Source organism: Protobothrops mucrosquamatus, unplaced genomic scaffold, assembly GCF_001527695.2.
Source record: "Protobothrops mucrosquamatus isolate PMUCROS unplaced genomic scaffold, P.Mucros_1.0 scaffold1881, whole genome shotgun sequence".
Lineage (NCBI taxonomy): Eukaryota > Metazoa > Chordata > Lepidosauria > Squamata > Viperidae > Protobothrops > Protobothrops mucrosquamatus.
In genome coordinates, this window is record NW_015388008.1 from 151796 (window position 1) to 166697 (window position 14902).

At 45.9% G+C, this 14902-nt stretch overlaps 1 pseudogene; it reads right to left on the bottom strand.

The window, feature by feature from the left end:
- Positions 1–8223: 8223 nt before the first annotated feature.
- LOC107294262 overlaps positions 8224–14902 on the bottom strand; it is a 76471-nt pseudogene continuing 69792 nt past the window's right edge.

Genomic DNA, 14902 nt, shown 5'->3' on the forward strand with positions numbered 1-14902 from the left:
CAAAATGATTTTTTAAATGATAGAATTTACTTGTTAATTTTATGGAAGATGGGAATTTTTTTTTTTTTTTTTTTTTTGCATAAGTAAGGGATGGTGTTAAAGTATCTTGCTGAAATGGTAAAGATTTTGGCGTATTTGAAGAATTAATTAAATGAATAATTTTTATTAATACGGAAGAGATGGATTGTTTAAGTTTAGACTTTGGAGTTAGAGATATTAATATTTGTTTACTTATATCTGAACATTAGCCTAGGTGTGGTTTGGGAAGTCCGGGGGGATGGGATATAACATTGTGTAATACCTGTGATGTCTTTTTTTTTTATGATGAAAACAATAAAAATTTTATATTGGAAAAAAAAAAAAGAATCCTACTCTTAACTTTTATTCCTAAATATTATTACAAAGCAAAAGTTAACATGAATTCATTACTCTTTTTAAAAAAGGAAAGATCCTATAAATTTTTGAAACATTGCATTATAATTTTCTTTTTTCTTCATTTTGTTCCTTTATTGAGGTTTGGTAGACCAAACATTAAAGCAAATATAGACAAATCTATATGCAAAGTATTTGAGGGAGGAAATTTAACTGAACCACTTTTCTTTGCATTGCTAAAGCTGCTGAGTCAGCAAGGCTTTTGTAGCTGCTTTGATAGCTCTTTCTAGTAGTCACCTCATGCATGTAATACACAGCTATATATGCGTCTTCAAAAGATATGACTGTTTTAATAATTGGTAGAAAGGCATTTTTGTACTTCTAAGCATTGCAAAATACCCCTTTAAAATGATTTGCACATCTCATCTAGATCTATAAGTAGTTTGAAACCACCCTGAATTCATTTCCATCTGTTTTGATATGTTGAAGTGAAAAGAAACGTAGTTCTTTGCATCACAACGTCAATGTCCCATTCTAAGGTACTCTGGCCCTGGAGGAACAAAGATCCTCTCATCCCCCACTTCACACAAAATTGCTACATCTCTCTCCATGCACATTCTTGCATGTCTATTTGGGTTGTATGCAAAAACAAAAAAACTAAGAATTACAATAATGGATATGCAAAGCCACAAGTCAATTTTTGCCTTTAAACAACCTATAGAAAATAGTGGCATTGGTTAATGAAACCCAGGATCCAGGAACAGTTTTCAACAGGAAAAATTCTCTTTTCCTTCCCTATCTCCTCCTGCCCCTGCTAAATTCTGAAAAACTGCAGCTTTGGAAAAGAAGAGATGAGTTTTTTCCTCATGAAATTGAAAGGATACAATGTTCTGTTCAGTTCAAGAATTCAAATTAAACTATCTTTAATGGTGTCAGATAAAACAGCAAGGATCCGGGGGAAAAACACCCTTCTCCAGTAGAATGGGTGTAGAGTCCACTGATAGGGTTATTTCAGCCTTCCTGCTCAGACTAAGACAAAAAAACTTTGCCACGCCTCCCTCTGGGTGTGTCGTCCCCAGTTTTTTGTCTTAGTCTAGAGCTCAGCAGACGCTTTTCTTCAGGCTCCTTAGCTAGGCTAGTGTTGAATCATTAATTGGTAATTTTAAATTGGTTTGTATTCAGACTAATTGGCTATCTATTTGAAGATTCATCAAATTGGGGAGTTTCTGTGGAGATAAGGACTCTGTCCTTGCATCCCTGCCGCCCCTTGGGGCCAGAAAAAGGGAGGCTGCAGGCTCCGATCGAAGGAAGTTTTTTCCGACGAACGGCAACCCTCCGCGATCCCACTAATCAGCTGGGCAGTGGAGATAAGATTTCGGCAGGGAGGCCTCCGGAGCACAGTTCTTCGCGTCGAAGCCTCGAGGCGAGCTTTCTTTGACTGCAGTCATACTCCAGTTAGCAGCGGCTGCTGCACTACCAACCGCAAGTGTTTTGGGAATGGGGGGATCTCAGGAATATCTGGCCCCTCCCTTTCTTTACTAGAAGGCCCTGATTAAGCCTTCACTGGGTTCCCCTGCAATTAGTAGACTCTAAATATTAGTGGCCGCCATTTTGACCGCATGGTCTTAGCGAAGGCGCTATTTTGCAGGCCCACGTGGCGGACGCCATTTTGAAGGCCCAATTTGACTTATCATCATTGTTACCTGCGGGGTTTGGTATACAAGGTCCACGTGGCAGACGCCATTTTGAGGGCCTACTTGGTTTCACGGCGGTGTTATTATTATTGCCTGAGTGCCTTGGCCTGTGAGCAGGCCCGTTCAGGGGGGAATTTATTTATCGTTCATTCACAGCAAGTGCAGTGATCTTCGTGATTGCTATCCCAGGATTGGGGCTTGTCTGCATTAGGTGAATCAAGATGCCTTTTCTGAGTTTCAGATCCAAGGGAGAGGAACGAAGAGATACCTGTTTGACCACCTGGTTCAATTTAGTCAGTGACCTTTAGTCACGGGGCCTGAACAGGCAGTATTAGTACACTGTCTGGCTGTTCTTGCCATTGATAACTGTTCAGAGTAAGGATAGTTTTTCCATCTCTGACTGTGTGATCTGTGTATTGGGTTCCCCCCATCTCTGGGTACAACTGTCCAGGAGTACCTAGACCACAATGGCAGACAGTTCCTCACCCCAGGCAACACAGACCAGTGTCCCCCCCACACAAACAAAATGCAGATCAGAAGATTTAGATGTGGGGGGGGAAAAGAAAAAAGCTAAAACCAAACATTTGGCTACAAAGGAAATTTCCAAAACAGCTGAGCAAGAGGCCTCGAGGAGACATTTAGCACTGGAGAGGGAGTTCTCCAAGGCACAGAGGCTCAGGCCCAGTGGAGCTGAATTGGTTTCCCCCGCTCCATTGGACATCCCTTCACTAGAGCCTCAATTAGAATCCTCCCAGGATGCCCCACGATCTTGGTCTCCTCAGGGGGAAACTGAGCAGGTCAGTCCTCCTCGTTCCTCCTCCTCCTTGTCCTTATCACAACAACCACTGGAGAGCAGGCACCCCTCAACAGGGGGTGGGGCCAGCTCCAGGGATCCGGAGGAAATATGGTCCCAAAGCCAATTCATGCATTTAAGCAGTTCATGTCCTCCACTGGCCATGCCCAGGCGCAGTCACATCCTCCTCCCAGGCCTACTCCCCCGCCCCAGGAGGTGCATGGTACGAGACCTGACTCTGATGTTTCTGAGACCTCCTCACAATTAGGTGAGGAGGGATCAATCGATCTGGAAGGAGCAGACGCCCCATGGTCTGAGGAGGAGGACCCAACACCTGAGCAGGTGACATCTTCGGGCCTCTTTGATGCTTCCATATTTCGGTCTCTTCTCTTAAAGGCCATAGCCACGGTCAAGCTTACTTCAGCTCAGGAGGAGGCACCATCTACCTCCTCGAACCAGGAGGCCAACCCTCTGTTTGCAGAAAAAGTCAGGGAAGAGCCTCAGATTCCATGTCCGTCAGTCTTTAGGACTACAGTGGAGAAGCAGTGGTCATCCCTATCCACCACTCCCCCTCCCAGTAGTTTGGATAAGAAACTTTATAATGTGGCTGCTTCCTTTACCTCTCTTTTAGAAGTTCCGAAGGTGGATGCTCCTCTGGCATCTCTGTTCTCCAACACCGCCGTCCCTGGGGACATGGCTGAGTTCTTGAAGGCGGAGGACAAGAAGTTTGAGTTCTCACTTCGCAGAGCTCACCAATACTCGGCTTGGGCCATCAGGGCGGCAACTTCATCCTCCTTCTTTGCACGCTCGGCGATAATGTGGCTACAGGATCTCCAGGCGCTAATTCCGCCAGATCAGGTCAGAGCGCACCAAACACTAGGCAAGATTGTGGCAGCTTCTGAGTACATGGCGGATGCATCTCTGCATTCTGCCAGGTGCTCGGCCCGATCTGTTGCTGCCACTGTGGCGTCACGCAGGCTTCTCTGGTTGAAGCAGTGGCGAACGGACTTAAAGGCAAAGTGGCGCCTGTCAACTTCCAGGTACAGTGGAACACACTTATTCGGCGCAGTGCTAGAACCTCACGTCATTGAGGGCAAAGATAAGCGCAACATCTTGGCTCACCCATCCAAGAAATCGGATAGGCGACCTCAACCAGATTACCGTAGGCCAACATTTCGTCCCGGTGGTTCCTGGGAGTGGAGACAGCCCTTTTGGGCAGGGCAGTCCTGGGATTGGCCCAGAGGCTCACGGTCCTATCTTTCCAGGCAGGACCGCCAGCAGGACCGCCAGATTAGTGGAGCCAGGGGCCAGTCCCAGTTCAAACGCCCCTTCAGGGGCTCAGGCAGCCAGCCATACAGGCGATCCAAGTGACGCCATGGAGGACTACCCCATTGGGGGTCGACTGACACAGTTTTACCACATCTGGGAGGGCACAACTATGGACGCTTGGGTCAGAGAGACCATAAGACACGGTCTCTCCCTAGAGTTTTGATCTTTTCCCCCAGATCGTTTCATACAATGCCCGGTTTCAAACGATTTTTCAAAAGCTCATCTAGTCGCGACAGCCATTGCACACTTATTAGACATCAGGGCCATAGAAAGGGTGCCTCAGGATCAGATAGGGATGGGCTTTTACTCCATCCTGTTTGTAGTTCCCAAGGCTTCAGGAGGATGGAGGGCGATACTGGACCTGAAGGGTCTGAATCACTTCCTAATTTACAGGAAGTTCAAGATGCAGACCCTAAAGTCCATTTTAGCAAGCATCAGGAAGGGGGACTTCCTTTCCTCTATCGATCTGACAGAGGCTTACCTCCATATTCCGATCCTCCAGGAGCACTGCAGGTTCCTGCAGTTCTGTTACGCGCGCCGGCATTACCAGTATCGGGCCCTTCCCTTCGGGCTCTCTTCGGCTCCGAGGGTCTTCACAAAGATCCTGGCCGTGCTGGCGGCTCATCTCAGAATGAGGCCCGTGCGTGTACAGTGCTACCTGGACGATATACTGGTGCTGTCCAGATCCTTCCACTCAGCCCAGTCGGATCTGGAGTTCACAATCCAAACGCTTCAGGATCATGGGTTTTCCGTGAACTTCAAGAAGAGTCATATCACACCCACAAGATGTCTGGTCCATCTGGGAGCACTGATAGATTCGAACCTATGCAAGGTCTATCTCTCTCCGGAGCGCCAGGTCAGCATTCGGACGCTGGTCTGGCTGATCTGCAGGGAAAGGAGGGTACCTCTGGTACAACTCTCTCAACTCCTTGGAAAGATGGTCTCTTGCTTGGGCATCGTTCCGTGGGCCAGGCTCCACTCCAGGAGCCTCCAATGGTTCCTCCTTCCTTTTCAGAAACACAACATGAGTGCCTCCAAAAGGAAAGTCAGGGTTCCTCATCTCACGCTGTCTTTACTTCTCTGGTGGACCTCGTCCGCCTTGACAAGGGGCACTCTTTTCAAGGAACCGGTCAGGATCACCCTGACCACAGATGCCAGTCTGTTCGGTTGGGGGGCACATCTTCACAACCACTTAGCACAGGGCCGGTGGTCCAGTTCGGACCTAGCCCACAATATAAATTGGCTGGAGCTCAGGGCCATTCACCTGGCTCTCCGGAAGTTCTCCTCCCTTGTGGCAGGGAAGCACGTGCTGATCCTGACGGACAACATTACGGCCAAGGCACATGTCAACAAACAGGGAGGGACCCACTCTTGGCCTCTCATGCAGGAAGCCCTGGCATTATGTCTTTGGGCAGAGTCAACTCTGAGCTCCATCAGAGCGGAACACATTTCGGGGGAGGCAAATCAACAGGCGGACTCCCTGAGCAGAGCCACTGTGGATCATTCGGAGTGGAAACTGGATCCTCACTTGTTCAGGGAGATAACTCACAGGTTCGGCCACCCTGTCCTGGATCTTTTCGCCTCCCCGGACAATGCACAGCTCCCCAGGTTCTTTTCCAGGTTCCCGTCAAGGGGGGCAGAGGGGACGGACGCCCTCCAAAGTGTTTGGCCAGAGGGCGTACTTTATGCCTTCCCCCCTCTTCCTTTGCTCCAAGCGACAATTTGCAAGCTCCTACAAGAACGAGCGGAGCTAATATTAATTGCTCCATTTTGGCCGCGTCGGCCGTGGTTTGCAGACCTGGTGGACCTGTCGCTCTCGCCGCCGTGGAGAATCCCCCCGGACCGAGTAGCTCTCAGCCAGGCGAACCTCCAACATCCGGATCCGCAGTGGCTCCAACTAGCCGCTTGGCACTTGAGCGGGAGGGTCTAACCAGACAGTCCTATTCCTCCAGGGTGATCTCTGTTATCCAAGCCTCATGGTGTCCATCGCCCAACAGGATCTATGATGCCACTTGGAAAAACTTCTGCTCCTGGTGTAGACGGCAGTGCTTCTCGCCACTCTCTGTCACTATCCCGAACGTATTAGAGTATTTACTTGAAGGCTTGAATAGGGGTCTGTCAGCCGGCACCCTATGCTGGCAGATAGCAGCATTATCGATGGTTCTCACTTGTGACAACCACTTTTCCCTTTCCCACTACCCGGTGGTTGGTGCTTTTCTCAAGGGCGCGGTCAACACTGGTCCTCCTATGGTCCATCGTTACCCGTCCTGGGATTTGCCCAAGGTGCTGCAGGCCTTGACTTCTACTCCATTCGAACCGCTGAAGGAGTGTTCCCTACAATTTCTCACCTTGAAGGTGGCATTCCTTGTGGCCATTACGTCGGCCAGGAGGATTTCGGAGTTAGCCGCTCTCTCAGGAAGGATCTCTGCACATTCCACGAGGACAGGGTGGTCCTCCGGTTGGGTCCTGCATTCATCCCAAAGGTTAATATAGGGTTCCATCAGTCCCAGGACCTGGTACTCCCTAACTTCTGCCCTGACACTTCCCATTGGCTGGAGAGAGGGTGGCATACGTTGGACATGCACAGGGCTCTGCGCCATTACCTGAAGAGAACCTCGGCCTTCCGGAAGTCTGAGGCCTTATTCGTCTCTTTCCAGCCATCTACGTTAGGTAGGAAGGTCTCTTCTTCTACCATTGGATGGTGGATTAGAGCTTGCATCACGAGGGCTTACATTTCGCAGTCCCTTCCAGTCCCTTCTCAAATCACGGCCCACTCTACGCTCAGTGCTGCGGTTTCAGTGGCCTGGTCTACCCAGGCTTCACTCGAGGAAATTTGTAGGGCGGCGACTTGGTCGTCTCCCTCTTCCTTCATTAAACATTACAGGATTGACAGATTTGCAGCAGCGGATGCTGCCTTTGATAGACTGGTTCTACAGCAAGTAGTTTCTTCTCAAGGAGCACAGGCCTAGACCTCCCTCCCTTCAGGGACATGAGCGGCTTTGGTATGTCCCAATCAGTGGACTCTACACCCATTCTGCTGGAGAAAGGGGCGTTGTATTACCTGAACGCCTTTTCTCAGCAGGATGGTGTAGAGTCCACGCCCCCCCTGTTTTGTCATTAGTCTAGGCATGTGTCCTTTGTTTTTTTGTTTGGAGCCTTGCGTCTGGATACTTCGCCTCGACAAAAACTGGGGACAACACACCCAGAGGGAGGCGTGGCAAAGTTTTTTTNTCAATAATATATAACATGCACACTTCACTTGAATTAAACAGCTTCATAGTGAAAATGTCAAAGACTGACTTATCTTGAAAGATCTACTCTAAATAATAGATCTTTGCAATGCAAACATAATAAAAATAAACTTGAATTTAAAAAATTGAAAATGTGTGATGCAATGGTATTCTGCAGGCAGATTACATTTTTTTCAGAAACAGAAAGGAAGATAGCTTTCCTTCTCTATAACTGAATTGCTCTGTGACATATTGCATTCTAGAAAAAGAAAAATTTCAAGCCAATAACTGCAAACAGCTGTTAAATATTCTTTATGGTCAATGAACAGAGCACAGAAAAAATGTTGGCAAATACTAATCAAATCCAAAACAGAAGAGGTGGGTTAATTCAGGAAATTGTTTTCATGAGTAAACTAAGGAGACAAAGGCACCCAGTAGGAACAGAAGAGATACTTCTTCTCTTGAACTCTCCTAAAATGGAGCAGAAAGAAACAAGTACCATTTGCTTCCGAGAACCTAATAAATTATTTCAGGAAATGGAAGCCTAATGGAACTGTGATTGACAGTAGCTTCTCTGAGCCCATAGGGCCTTAACCAATCACAATACTTGAAAAACCCGCCCAAATATGAATGTTCAAAGTTTCCCTCCAAAACAGTTGGAGTTAACAGCCAGGGTCATCTAAAGGTTAGTTTCATTTTAGCTTCACAAGCAGTTGGAGTTAAGTTAGTTTCACTTTAGCAGGGATTAACACAACTTTATATATATATATTCAATACATAACAGAGGCATCTAATGAAACTTGTTTTATGTTACTCTACAGAAGTAATCGGTGTGACTGTTAAACCTATTACAAAGGAAATAAAACAGTTTTATTTAGCCTTATTACTTTAACTTAAGTACATGCTTGGATTCAGTGTTCATGAAAGACTAAAATATCAGAAGCTGATACTCAAGGCCTAGAACAGGGGTCCCCAACCCCAGGTCAGCAGCCTGCCAGAAACCAATCCATGCAAGCGAGCAAAGACCCATCTGCACACATGCAGGATCAGGCAGCATGCAAAACCACGCCTCCTCGGTCTGCAGAAAAACCGCCCACCACAGAACTGATCCCTGATGCCCAAAAGGTTGGGGGCTTCTGGCCTAGAGATCAAGTACTGTGGAGCAGCTTGCTTGCATTGCCCTATAGTAACCAACAAACATGTTTGCATTAAGAGAATAATTTAGTTCAGAATTATTTTCTTTCACTGCTTCTAATACTGGAATTTTGGGGATGATTACTCTTAGGAACTAACAATAAAACACAATCTCTGTATTCATGTATTTTTTTCTTAATAGAAAAGATTTACCTGCAGTTTACTTATTAAAATTAAATGTACATTAAAATAAATTTTGACAACCTTAAACTTTGGAAGTGAACATATTGGAGCCAAACACCTCAATTTTGATTACATGATCACAGGGATGCTGCAATGACCGTAGGGGCAGCCCCTCAAATACTATCATGTCTCCCCTATTTCTTCTTTTCTTTAGATTAGGCAAACCCAAGTCCTGCAACCGTTCTTCATATATTTTGGTCTCCAGGCCTTTGATCATTTTAGTTGCTCTTTGAATTTTTTTCCAAACTCTCAGCATCTTTTTTTGTGATATGGTGACCAAAATTGGCTGCAGTATTCGAGGTGTGGTCTTGAAATGTGACTGGCTGAATGTAGGGTTTTCAAAAGAAACGTTTCAGAGTTTCTATTGTGTGATACACTGGACAATCAGGCAAGTTTTACCCAACATGCTCAGCTAGAGTAAACCCAGCATAATAGCTGTGGGAATGTAGTTGCTGGAGTCTGAACTGGCCTGTTCAGTGCAAGGGTGTGCAAATAGAACCCCAGCCTCTGGATAATGGCCAGACTAGGCCCCAAATGTCTGCAAAGCAGTGAAAGCCAGAAGTTTCAAATTAGGCAAACCCTGTCCTGAGGCTACTCCTAATGGCCAGGTTGTTTTCCACGATGGACCCAGTCACCTCTGGGAGAGCAGCAAGTTCAGTGCTGGAAGCACTTTGTGATTGGAAAAGATCAAAGCAGAGGAGGTCATTCACTATACAGAGTTTTATACTGAGGGAAAGAAGTCTTAAGACTGCTGGATAAAATTTAGATTTGTACCTGTGTTATTTCAAAGGCATTAGTATAATTGTATTTAGAATATTTATCCAACAGTGCAAAGAGCAAAGAAAAAAGTCCAGTTTTTTCTTTCTTATGTTTATGATGTGATATGTTTCAAAACTGCTCAGATCAGTGAATGTTATAGTAATCCTAATGCAGTGTTAATGCTACATCACAGCCAAAACTGCTGTGAAAGTACATTGCTGATGTACATCACTGTTCCATGCCACATTTACACTGAGCCAGAACTTAACCTGACTACCTTTGTTTCTCATGGTACATCCAGATCACCTGCCCCCCCACCTCTGCCTCCACATTCAGACTTACCTGTGCTGTGCCAAGGGGCCAATGAGCTGCAGCTGCTGATGGACCCCGTCGGTCCCTGTGTGCTCGCCACCGCTTGTGCTGGCCATGCCCACCCACCTGGGCTTATTTTGGGGGTAGGGCTTATTTTAGGCCCACTCCAAAACATCAGGCTAGGGTTTATTTTCAGGGGGGGTCTTATTTTTTGGGAAACACGGTATTTAGAGAAAAGGGGTTGGATGCACTCCCATCTACTGGCACACTGATTGTTCCATAGAAATCCTGCTGGGGGCCAAATTACCCAAACACAAGCTGTACTCAATGACCCCTAGGGAACTGGGCAAACTACAGACCTTCATGGACAAAAATTTAGAATGAGGGTTCATCCAACTGGCCCATCCTCAGGTAGCTGCCCTGGTCCTGTTCCAAGAAAAGAAAGATGGGCCCCTTCATTTATGTGTGGACCATAGAAGGTTAAACACTGTCTGCATTGGAAATGTTTACCTCCTGCCCCTAATGAAAGACATGCTGGCCCATCTGGGAAAGGGGAAAGTCTTCACAAGACTTCATCTGCGAGAATATGCTTCACCTGCGAGAAGCATATTACCAAGTTAGGATCAAAGAGGGAGATGAGTGGAAGACCATGTTCAACTGCCCCTTAGGTGTTTCCGGTTCAGGTCCTCCCATTTGGACTGCAAGGTGCCCCCATGATCTTTATGCAGCTGATAAATGAGGTGCTGCAAGAACAAAGGGATACTGGTATATTTAGATGACACTTCAGATTACGCCTCACCTTCCTGCAACCAACATCTTTAGTAAAGGTTCTTTTTACTTCGATCAATTGCTTTCCTACATGATTGTTTTGGGGCAAGTCTGACATCTGTCTTCTAAAATATTGATTATTCCCCCCCAATTTGATGTTATCTGCAAATTTGATGACTTCTCCTTCTATTCCCTGAACTAGATCATTTATGAAGTTGTTGAACAGTTCTGGGCCCAAAGCCAAACCTTGAAGTAACTCACTGCATGCTTATCTCCATATAGATGTAGTTCCATTGAGAACTACCTACTGAGTGCAGTTGGTCAGCCAATTGTGAATCCTTCTGATGGTGGGACTCTCTATCCCATATTATTCTATCTTACCAAGAAGTAGGTTGTGGTCTACTTTGTCAAATGCCTTGCTAAAGTCCAACTATACTATGTCCACAGCATTTTGCCAAAACACTAATTTAGTTACTTTATTAAAAAAAAAGGCAATAGGGTTTGTCTGGTATGATCTGTTTTTAAGAAACCCATTGTCAGAACCCATTCCTATTTTATTTCTACCTATCCCCTCTGACCTAAAAACAAATCTCACCTTCCCCTGGGTTCTGCCATACTCCCAAGGGGGAGAGGGGATGTGCCTGGGGGTTATTGCTTTCCCTTCCTCTATTCACTACAATGTAACCTTTTGCTTCATGTATTGCCTCTCTGTCTGCTGCCTGCTACAATGTAACAATTTGCTTCCTGCACTGAACTTCCTTTCCCCTGTCAGCTAGTAAAAGAGGGGGAGAAAGAAATACAACCTCTGGAGCCTGGCTTATTTCTCCGTTCTCAAAAGGAGGTGTGAAGAGCTGCTTGAACATCGCGCTACGACCGGAGCCAGACCGATGTTATCTCCCCTTTCCCACGATGGACTTAACACCTGGGGATTGGCTGGTTTGAACCATCTGGATGAACTGTGGGGTGGGGGTTACTTGGGGACACTTTAAAGTATCGATCTGCAAAGAAATCCCTCAGATCCTGTCTATTATGCCTGCTATCAACTACTCTTAATAAAGGTTCCTGTTGGAGGAAACCGTCTCCAAGAGTTCTGCTTTCTTAAGATGTGGGAAAGGGGAGATAACATCAATCCGGCTCCGTTTGTAGTGCGATGTTCCATAGCTCTTCAAACCTCCTTTTGAGAACAGAGAAATAAGCCAGGTCCCGGAGGTTTGTACTTCTCTCCCCCCCTTTTCCTAGCTGCCCGGTTAGGGAGAAGAAGGTTCAGAGAGATGCATAGTGCAGGAGGCAATTTTTTACATTATAATGGATAGCAGACAGGAGTCAATAAACAAAAGGTTACATTGTAGTGAATAGAGGAAGTGAAAGCAATAAACCTGCATGCGTATCCCCTCCTCCCCCTTGGAAGTATGGCAGAATCCAGGGAAAGGTGAGATTTGATTTTAGATCAGAGGAGATAGATAGAAATGAAATATAACTGGATTCTGACATTCTGCCCCCTTAAAAATAAGAGAGATCCACCTGTAGAGAAAACAAAACAGGTATAGAGGTTAGTCTGGTTTGTTGGGATATTCTGTATGAAACTTTTTTAGCAGTTTTGGGGCTCTTACATGATGTTTATGGACCCACTCGTTTTGTGTGGAGGGAAGGTGTTTCCATGCTACTAAGTATTGAGTTGCCCTGTGATACTTCCTAGAGTCTAGGATTTCTTTTATCTCAAAGTTTTGTTCTCCTTCAACCATGATTGGAGGTGGTGGTGGGGATTTTTGGTCGTAAGGATGACTGTTGTTCTCTTTTCAGCAAGCTGCAGTGAAAAATTGGGTATATTTGCCTGAGATTTTTGGGTAGTTCTAATTCTACTGCTACTGAGTTTATGATTCTTTTAACTGGAAAAGGTCCTATATATTTTGGGGCAAGTTTTTTACAGGGCTGTAGGGATTTTAGGTATTTTGTAGACAAATATACCATTTCTCCTACAATGAATGGTATGGGTTCGGCTCTCTTTTTATCTGCTTGTGCTTTGTATGCTTGCCTAGCTTCGTCTAAGGCTTTTCTAACTATTGGCCAGGTGTTTTGTAATTGTGCTATCCATTCTTTCAGTGATGGGATTGCTGGTTCATTTGCAATTAGTTCTGGCATAGGGTTGAAACTTTGACCGGTGACTATTTGGAAAAGAGTGTAGCCTGTGCTGGAGTGGACTGCATTATTGTAGGCGACTTCTGCGAAAGGGAGTAGGTCAGTGGTGGCAAACCTATGGCACTGATGCCAGAGGCGGCATTCAGAGCCCTCTCTGTGGCACGCGCGCCGTCACCCCAGTCCTAGGCATTCAGCTGGGTTTTATAAACCCTTTTTGCTTTAGGCCTCCACCTAAAGTTCAAGGTTCAATCAATCAGTCAATTTCAGCTTTTCGCGGGGAAAAAAAAAGATCTTGCAAAGTTGGAATTGATTGATTGAACTTTTTAGTCCCACCCAGTCTGCTATTACCACCGCAGCCACGCCCAACCAATGGGCCACACCCACCCAATGGCCACAGCCACCCGGCACCCGAAGATGCATAAGTGGGTTTTGGGTTGCAGTTTGGGTACTTGATCTCTAAAAGGTTCGCCATCACTGGAGTAGGTCCTTCCAATTCGTTTGCTGGAAATTAATAAAGCATCTTAAGTATTGCTCAAGTACTAAGTTAGAATGTTTGGATTCTCAGTTACATTGAGGATGATGACTAGATGACAGTCCCTGAATGGTTCCTAAGAGGGATAAAAATTCCTTCCAAAATTCTGATGTAAATTGCACTCCCCTATCAGATATGTTGCGTTGGGGTGCCCCATGCAGTCTGTAGATGTGCTGCACAAATAGTTTTGCTAAGGTTTTTGCGGTGGAAATCTTTTGGCAAGGTATAAAATGCACCTGTTTGGAAAACAAGTCCGTGACCATCCAGATGACAGTGTTTCCATTGCTTTCTGGTAATTCCACTATAAAATCCATGGCTATTTCTTTCCAGTGGGCTGAGGGATTCACCACTGGTTGTAACAGTCCGGGCGATTTCCCTTGCAATCTCTTAGCAGTTGCGCACATTGGGCAGCTGGCCACGTAATTGCCTTTTAATTAAATGTAATGTTTTTACAAATCCAAAATGCCCTGCTGATTTTGTGTCATGGCATAGCTGCATGAAAGTGACCCTCTGGGTGGTTGATATATATAACTTTTCCCCCACCCATGGTAGTCCATCCTTGATTGTGCACACATTCATCTGTTTCCAAAATTTTCTGGAATTCGATTCTGGTTTGGCTACCCAGCTGTGGCATTAATTTAACTTGGGCTCTGGTGGTTACTGGCACTGCCAGTTGTGGTTCAGGCATGAGTGGTTTAGAATCGGCTCGCATGCTGTTATATTGGGGCATGCGAGACAGTGCATCTGCCAGGAAGTTCTTCCCCCCCCCCGCCCTGGCAAGTGCTTGAGCATGAAACAGAATTGGTGAAAATGCTGGGACCAGCGGGCTTGCTTGGGAGTGAGCTTCCTGAGTGTTTTTAAGGCTTCCAGGTTTTTGTGGTCCGTCCAGACCTGAAAAGGGATTTTATTCCCTTCAAGGACATGGCACCACGTACGTAATGACCAACGCACCCCGTATGCCTTTTTCTCCCACACGGCCCAGCGCTGTTCCGTTTCGGTGAGATTCTTGAATGTATACGCGCACAGTTGCAATACCCCTTCGTTGTTTTCTTGTAATAGTACAGCCCCCACTGCCACATCGCTTGTGTCTGCCTGTATTATGAAAGGTTTATCCGTGTGTGGGTGCCTCAGTACAGGTTTGGCAGAAAAAAGTCTCTTTAACCTCTTGAATGCCGCTTGGCATTCCATTGTCCATTTTGGTGGCTAGGTTTTATTGAGGATTCTCCCTTCATTTTTAGTAAGTTTATTTTTATTTTATTTTATAATTTAATTTGTATCCCGCCCTTCTCCTCACCGGACTCAGGGCGGCTAACAGCCTTATAAAACAACATTACAATAAATATCCATATTAAAACCAAATTAAAAGAAAATATTCATAAAGGCCAATCGTTAAAATTACCTTTAAAATTACCCTTAAAAACCCCACTAAAATTCCCTAGGCCAAACCCGCTTGTTGAAAAAGCCATGTCTTTAGGGCGCGGCGGAAGGAGGGGAGATCCGGGATCACCCGGATCTCTGGGGGTAGTTCGTTCCAGAGGGTGGGGGCTCCCACCGAGAAGGCCCTCCCCCTGGGGGTCGCCAGCCGGCACTGTCTGGCTGA